We start from the raw sequence: 8,814 nt of genomic DNA, 5'->3' as shown, positions 1-8,814 counted from the left end.
CTTATATGCAACCTATGGCCAATGAATGTGCGAGCGCTTACCTGTTGTATATAATCAAATGGTCCTGATGGAGATATCGGGCGCACGCACGCATGGAGGTGCACAGAAATCAAAAAAATCCAGTGGTTGACCGATTATTTCGAGTAATGGGGGAACATCGGAAAATTTATAGACCATCATCTTAATAATTATGGCACAGTAACAGCAAACAAGACTCCGATTTAACTTTAAAATTTTGTCGCAAGCCATGCACTTACATGCGCCGGGAAGAAGATGGTGAACTCCGGCGGACCTGAGCGGGGAAGCGACACATGCAGGATATCGGGCGCACAATGTAAGTGAACCGTGGCATCCAGACACTCCGGATTGGGGAAGGCACAGGACCGGGTAAGTAAATGTGATCCTATAAGTCCACTATGTTAGGGCTGTCTGAGTAATTATATTGGTCATTCTTCAGAGTTGCCCTTTTCGGGCTAATTTCTGTACTAGCACTTGCGACACTAACAGAATATTTCTAGTTGCCCATGGCAACCAATCACAGCTGCCCTTTAAAATATTCATGAGCATTGGTTAAATAAAAGCTGAGCTGTGAATGGAATGGTTGCCATGGGCAACTAGAAATATTCTGACTTTCAGACAGCTTGATAAATCTGCCGCATTGAGTGAGTTCCACTTTAGACCACATTAATCCATATCTATTTAGTTCTGATCGGTATATGGTCCTCACAATTATTATATTTTTACACTAACATTCATATGATATATACTTGGTAGTTAACACATTGGAATAATCGATACACTTTACAAGCACATTGCACTTTAAGTTGCAGCTATATGGTTGCCACACTTACACTAAGCACGTCACACTTTCACAAATATAGGTTGTGGGGGAGGGAGGATATGGGGGGTGTGTGGATGTTGGGGGGGGGGGGTGACACGATTTAATGTATTAATAGTTCACTTGTTATCCATAAAAGTATTTTAGGCTTTGGGAATGTGCAATTATATAGGACTTAGTGATGGATATTGAGTAATATCCAAAGTACTCTCAGCCATTGGGATCAATAGGACTGTGCCAAATACCATGATAGTTTGGTGCTACCGTGGAATACCTGTAATCTTAATTATATTTCAGGAGAAAAACTGTGATTATGTTATGGTGTCATAATTCAGTGCATTTACCCCCGTTTACACTACGACAGCGTGAATTATATGCAACAATGTTCCACTTATCAATGATATATCAGTGTGAATTGCATTCTACTCAGCAATATGTCCTCTCGGTGTGCGCATGCGTGTGGTGAGATACGTCTGCCCTCCGCCTGACAGTCCGTCCCAGCTCACTGTCCCGGAGTGATGTTAGTGACGGGTCATGTGAGTGGGGACAGACCTCGGGTAGGGAGTGGCGATCCGATATCTCCATCAGGACCATTCAATTATACTCAGGTGAGCACTCGCACATTCATTGCCCATAGGTTGCATATAAGCCCAATTTTGTCAGTCAGACACATTCCCCCAGATGAAGGCTAGCGCCGAAACGCACAATGGGGAGTTCTGCTGTCCGTGGTGCACACAGGGTGAATAAGACACTAAGGGTAAGCGATGTGCTTATAAACTGTGGTAGAATATGGCTGCATGAAGGTGGGATGCGATAAATTGTTCAGTTATGCACTTGCACTTTGCACACACCTGGATATACTGTGGTAGATAATCTAATATTATGGCTTTTGGCACTTTAAAGTCATGATTTCCAAACGTTTTCCACTATGTGTTATATTTAAAATCATGTGCATAAAGATTTAATGTTTCTTGACAGCCTATTAACATATAATCTTTGAACGATGCATGAGATACCCTTGCCCCTAGTCCCTGTATGTTGTTCCAACGGAAAATGTGAAATTCTGATGTGCTGGTTTTTCCACCACCACTCCCATGTGTACCTGTAGATTGTCTTGTATGTATTAAAGCCAATAAAGAAGGCGAGAGTAAATTGAGGAGATGTGCTACGATAATATAGATAGTAGTGACAGACATATTATTTTGTTTCCCTTCTCCTATGTAACCCCTAAGGTGGTCTTATACCCAACATTGTATATAATGACTCTGATCCTTTCTGCAATAACTTCAATCAGAGCTCCGCTTAAGCCCCTTACCTTACCTTTCTTTGACCAAAATAATTATAAAGAGAAATATTTTCTGTTCGGATCCCCCAACAAAATCACAGGGTGTTTTTGTGTGGCATCTGGGGTTCCCCTAGATTTGCACATAAATCCAATATGTTACCAGCGATTTTCACAGACTGGAAAAAACTTTATAGTATTATGAACACTGTCAAATATAAACTGTATTCTGCCTGCTAAAAAAAGATCATTTAAAACCCATATGCAGCTAAAAAGATAATTTTCTAAAACAAAAAAGTTTATATAGCTACATGCATTAAAAAAAAAAAAAAAAAATGTTTTCCAATTCCCTCAAAAATATAAAGTAATAAAAGGGACAGATTCTTCCTCCAGAACAGCACCTAAAGAATCACAGCATCTTAGGAATCACAGACCAATGAACGGAGGAGAGATAACTTCAACAATGTTACTTTTGTCCATCGTAGGAACCACTGGATCGATCATGGAAGATCGTATCATTGGATGCTTCTGGCTCCGACAGTAAAGTATTCCATTCTGAAACGCACTCCGACAGCAGTCTCCACAATCTGAATTCTTTTGTTCCTCCGTCCAAGAGTAAAGAAAAAGAATAGTGCAAAAGTGTTTCTTCACCAAAAAAATAATAAAAAATTTAAAACTGAGAAAACCTATTGATTACAGTGTAAGCCTAGGGTGGGAAATGCAGTGGTCACAGCCTCCAACTAGTTTATAGCTAGACAGTCCCCTGTCCCCCAGTATATAGCCAGTCCCCTGTCCCCCAGTATATAGCCAGCCCTCTGAACCCCAGTATATAGCCAGCCCATGCCCCCTAATATATAGCCAGCCCCTGCCCCCTAGTATATAGCCAGCCCCTGACCCCAGTATATAGCCAACCATCTCCTGCCCCCTGGTATATAGCCAACCTCTGCCTCCAGTATATAGCCAGCCAGCTCATGCCCCCCAGTATATAGCCAGACAGTCCCTGCTCCCAGTATATAGCCAGCCTGCCCATGCCCTTAGTATATATCCAGCAGCCCATACCCCCTGATACTTAGTCAGCAGCCGATGCCCCAAGTATATAGCCTTCCAGCCAATGGCCCCGAGTACATATCCAGCAAGTCCCATGCCCCCCAGTATATAGCCAGACGGTCCCATGCCCCCCAATGTATAGCCAGCTCATGTATATAGCCAAACCCTGCCCCAAGTATATAGCCAGCACATGCCCCCCCAGTATATAGCCAGCCAGCCCATTCCCAATAGTATATAGCCAGCACCTGCCCCCTGGTATATAGCCAGCCCCTGCCCCCAGTATATAGCCAGCCAGCTCATGCCCCCTGGTATATATCCAGCCAGCCCATACCCCCAGTGTATAGCCAGCCTGCCCATGCCCCCAGTATATAGCCAGCATCCCATGTCCCCTGATATATAGCCAACAGTCCCTGCCCCCAGTACATAGCCTTCCAGCCAATGGCCCCGAGTATGTAGCCAGCCAGTCCCATGTCCCCCAGTGTATAGCCAGCCATTCCCATGTCCCCCAGTGTATAGCCAGCCAGCTCATGCCACCCAGTATATAGCTAGCTAGCCCATGCCACCCAGTATATAGCTAGCTAGCCCATGCCGTCCAGTATATAGCCAGTCTGCCCATGAACCAAATATATAGCCAGCAACCCATACCCCCTAGTATATAGCCAGCAGCCCCTGCCCCCATTATATAGCCTGCCAGCCAATGCCCCTCAGTATATAACCAAACCCCTGCCCCAACTATATAGCCAGCAGCCCATGCCCCCTAGTATATAGCTAGCAGCCCCTGTCCCCAGCATATAGCCAGCCTCCTGCCCAAGATATGCCCAGCCTATAAAAAAGAAACTCAGTACTCACTTTTCCCCTGCAGGTCCTATTCTTTCTTGCGATGATTTTTCTACGGTTTTGTGTGTGACAGCAGAGACACGGAGCTGGAGCATCATAAGAGGACCTGCAGGGGAGAGTCAGAAAGGTTAGTACAGAGTTTGTTTTTTTTATAGACATTTTTGTGCTATAAAACTTGGTGTATATTTAATGCAAAAGGATGATCATAAAAAGAAAATAGTGCTTGAATGTGTTTCATCTTTCCATTTAATAACAATTAATTTAATAATACATATTACACATTTAAAGTTAATTCATATTGATAGAAAAGTTTTTTCATAAATATGTCTGTTATTAAACTGCAACTTTGTCTATACTCACAAGTTAAAGTGCAATAGTGCATGTCGGTATATGTTTTTCATATATCCTATTAAATCTTTATATCTATTATAGTTAAAAGAACACATCTATCACTAATACCAATTGAACATATACATGTTGAACACAACAAATGGACCTCTGGATGTTGGTAATTTATTGTACTTTAGTCCTAGACTACAATGATCAGCTGTAACAGTTATCAAATGTGTCTGTAATAAAGCTTTAGTGTTAAGCCTGATTCTTATGACAACCCAACATTTTTAAAATCCAATTGTCACAGAGACCAAAAAAGTTCTGGCTGGGATTACAATGATAAAATATACAGTTCCGACTTACATACAAATTCAACTTAAGAACAAACCTTCAGACCCTATCTTGTATGTAACCCGGGGACTGCCTGTATGCCCTTTTCAATATTTCTCAACTTTTGGTTGTTTAGTCAACTTGTTCCCAATCACTGGATCACATCTTAATACCCACCAGTTTTTCTCAATGATTTGCTGAATCTGGTGAGATTCCCTAGTGAAGTCCTTGATACGGTATTTCTAGTTTTTCATCCATTTCTGTTTTTATTGCTATTCCATTCTTTTCCAGAAAACTCTCTTCTAATATTTTTATTTGGGTTTCGTAATCCTCTTTCTTTGAACAATTCTTTTTAATCCTTTTGAACTGTCCCTTCAGAATATTTTGTAATCACGGTCTAAAATGACTTAAACACATTTAAAACACATTTTAAACTTCATAACTCTATGTTCTAGTAAATTAACCCTTTTCTTCCTTTATGATTTATAGATGTAAAAATCTAATACTTTGTTCGCTACATTAAAAGTGAAACTCAAATTGAATTTATTGTTGTTCAGGTATACACCTTAAACTCTTCCCAACATAGTACCTGGTCACAAGATTCATATATAATTTATATAGCGCTTGCAAATTTTTAGATCTCTCATGAAAGCATTTTTTTTTTAATGGGAAAGAGACTACAGACAAAGGTCTTAGAATCTTTGTTTTTTTATTACAGAATAAGCATAAAAGAAATCCTCCTGCAGCCTTACCAAGTATTACGAGAAGGATTACAGAAACCCTAGGTTGATCTCCTTGGACAAATGTAGAAGTTTTTAAATATGTTTTTGTTTCAATTGCAATATAAAGAACTAATGCATCAGAAAGTAAGAATGTAATTGTTCTCTATAAAAATATTTGGATCATAAACTCCTGTTCATTTTCCTATGTAGAAGGGCACCAGGTGAATTACTGGAACCATTTACTATTGGTCCATTATATACAAAACAATGTGCTGTACCATTTCAAAAAGACCTACAGTATAAAAAAAAATTCCCTACATCATACTTCTATCTATGCTAAGCTACGCTTGGGTTAAAAACGTTAAATCCATGTGGTTTAAAACTCAGTTTACATAGGGTTTGCTGGTGGCTGTAGATAGCAAAAAGTATAATTTTAGGACTATTCGCAACAACATTGTCAAATTTAAGAAGATACTAAATAAATTATTTAGTATAATACAAGGAGATGGTACCATCACTACTTATATTGCACTTATTAATCACTAGTACTCACAAGTTATTTTAATATATATCAAGCATCTGGTTAAGTATATCCATCAATTGGAATCAGTATAAAAAGCAACTATTGTGTTGATCAGAATAGGGTTAAAGGAAAGGAGCGTAATGTGATTGTACTGTTCTTGTTAATATGTGTCTTGTTGGTGAATAAAAGCTGCCTGTTACAGATCTAGTGTATACAGAATAGTCAATACACATTGATCGTTCTACTTTCACATCTTATTTGTTGCGGTTGACCTTGAATGATCCCATATAACAATGCCTCTAAAGTCACAAATACAAATGTCTGTGTTGAAAAGCCAAAGTAATATGTAAAGTATATGTTCATCTGTATCATAGCAAAGCATAACACAAGAAAATCAAAAGGTCATATAGCCTCAGACTATTACATTTATCTGCTGTCTGCATATTACTTATGATATGCGCTTCTTGGCTGTTGGCATAAATTTTTCAGACTTTCCTGTCTTCACATTTCAGACTCTGTTTTTCATCACATGAATAAATTAAAACCTTTTAAGCTAGATTTTAACTGGCAAATATATTTTGTTTGAGAAAGTGACGCTTGGACTTGGGGAATTACAAACATCATAATAGTGTGTGCTGGTTTGGGTCACTCAGTCAGAGCTCACAGGGACTAGAGGTAAGTACCCTGCCCTGTTTGTGGTTGGTTGTCTCAGTGGGCATCTTGTATACATATTGCCCAGTTTATTCTATTATGTTGGTCAATTACTTTATGTCACTGCTAATGAATTGCTTGTGAGTTAAGATTTCAAGATTTCCAGCCCTACACAGGGTCAGCTAAGGAAAATAAAGTGGCCCTTGAAAAAAATGTATATGTTGCCAAACTGGCAGCAGAAAAATCCAACACAAGTATGAAAAATCAGCAAAGTATTGGCCATAGTACTGCGTGTGGTAGTTGGGGAATAATTTCAAAAAATACAGCACTAAATGAAGCTTTTAAAGTAAGTAAGGCTAATGCAGAACTAAGCGTGGCACTGCCCGATAGACAGGGCTACAGCATAAGTAACCCCATTTGTCCCAACATAGTAGCAATGCTCCCCTCACTTTAAAAGTGTCCATCTTTGTCTTTATTTTCCCTGTACTGTGACATTACATTATGCATTATCCCCTGTATTATGACATCACAGTGTGCATTACCCTGTGTATTATAACATCACTGTGTGCATTATCTCTGTACTGTGACATCATTGTATATTATTATCTTAGCCTTTTATGTGCTGCTGAAAGTCTCATGTCGTAATACTGACCCCATGGTAACCACACTACACATGGTAACTAGACACAGCCCTCCTGGACCTAGCATGTCATAGAGCATGATAAGCTGAGCAGATCAATAAATCGTTTTTTGAGAAAAAAAAGATTCATTATAACTAAAGATGAGCAAACCCTGTTCAGGTTCGGTCGCCCGCATAGACATTTTGTAAGTTTGGCAGTCGAACAGCCAATCTGGAAAATTACCATCCCTAGTTACTAGCCATGGCTATGATTGGCCATAGGAACTCCCTCTGAAAAAAACATTAGACACTAAGTATAATAGAAACACTTTGTCATGGCCACGGGTGCCCCTGCGACCCATATCCCGGGTCGCAGACGCACCCGTGTGCCTTACTCAGCTGGCAGGCAGGCTCGGGGGTAAACTCACCTTTCCCGGATCCAGCAGCGGCCCCCGCGATATCCGCACTGCAGGATAAATGTAAAATTTAAAGAGCCAGAGTCCTTCTCTCTTCCTTCCTTAACCTAATGATTTTAAATTAAGTTATAAATATGACTACATAAATGAATGTCGTGTGCAGTATCGTATTTGCCCTACTGTATTTGTAATGCTCTTGCATGGCTATTGGTTCTCATTGCCTTAAAAGGCACTGTATTGCTTTCATTCTACTGTCACATCATTGTTACTCTATTTCAGACCTTTTTTAATAAAGCTCTTTGAAGCTTTTCCAACACATTTATCGCTTGTAAACCATTTTTTACATTTCTCCAACAAAGGGGCATGGTCTCTGCAGAAGGGAAAGGGGGGTGGCAATCCTAGAAATAGTCCATGCACCATAAAAAGGCATATAAAAAAAGGACGCTACACATGAATCTGTTGCAGTACAAGACTAGTGTAGTTGCGCTCTGCACTTCACATTAATTAATTCCCCCCACTGTGTCATCAAGGGTCATTGATACCTGAATGTCCAAGTCAATTTTTGCTCTTCTTAAAATGATGAAATGACTAAAACAGCTTTACATATCATAACAATTGTTACTTATTTTTTAACTGTGAGATTTGATAGGATAGTATTATTAATGCATTTTTTCCAATTAAAGTTTTTTGTTGTGGTGGATGATTAAAAATGTCAGTTTGGGATTTGTTTTTTCTTCATTATTTTTAAACTTTTCTTGTCATGGGGGATAAATACTATTATGTATTTTTGATCTGGGTTGGTATGGGTGTGGAAGTACAATTTATGTGTGATTTTGTTTTAACATAATCTTTTTTTTTTCACTTTTGTTTTATTATTTTGCCTGACAAGGGGGCACTGACAGAAGATCACTTGATCTCTTGTATAATGCACTGCACAACTTATGTACTGCAGTGACAGGCTTTCTATTAGTCCATACCACTGGCATGGCCTAATAGAAAGCTACTACCGCCAGCCCAGGTGGTCTTTCAGTGGCAACAGTGCCTGTGACAACATCGGCACCCCAAGATTACTGGTGCAGATGGGTGCTGATGCTTTGACACCACAGTCCATATTTGACTGTATTGTCTAAAGGGTTAAACACCTGGAATCAAAGCCTTTCTTATTTTGGTTGTTAGTGCCAGGCTTGGCTGTGATGACAAAGCCCAGCACAAGCAG

The 8,814-nt window shown here is 39.7% G+C and overlaps 1 long non-coding RNA gene across 1 annotated transcript; it reads left to right on the top strand.

Annotated features, from left to right (window-relative positions):
- The first annotated feature begins 635 nt into the window (after positions 1 to 635).
- Positions 636 to 4,125, top strand: LOC140116529 (uncharacterized). The gene is made up of 3 exons (XR_011852794.1): positions 636 to 662; positions 2,606 to 2,820; positions 4,030 to 4,125. It is a non-coding gene; the product is annotated as an uncharacterized lncRNA (long non-coding RNA).
- Positions 4,126 to 8,814: the final 4,689 nt, after the last annotated feature.

The sequence above is a fragment of the Engystomops pustulosus genome, chromosome 2, assembly GCF_040894005.1.
Source record: "Engystomops pustulosus chromosome 2, aEngPut4.maternal, whole genome shotgun sequence".
Lineage (NCBI taxonomy): Eukaryota > Metazoa > Chordata > Amphibia > Anura > Leptodactylidae > Engystomops > Engystomops pustulosus.
The sequence above is the reverse complement of the archived record's forward strand: the minus strand, read 5'-3'. Positions and strand labels throughout refer to the sequence as shown.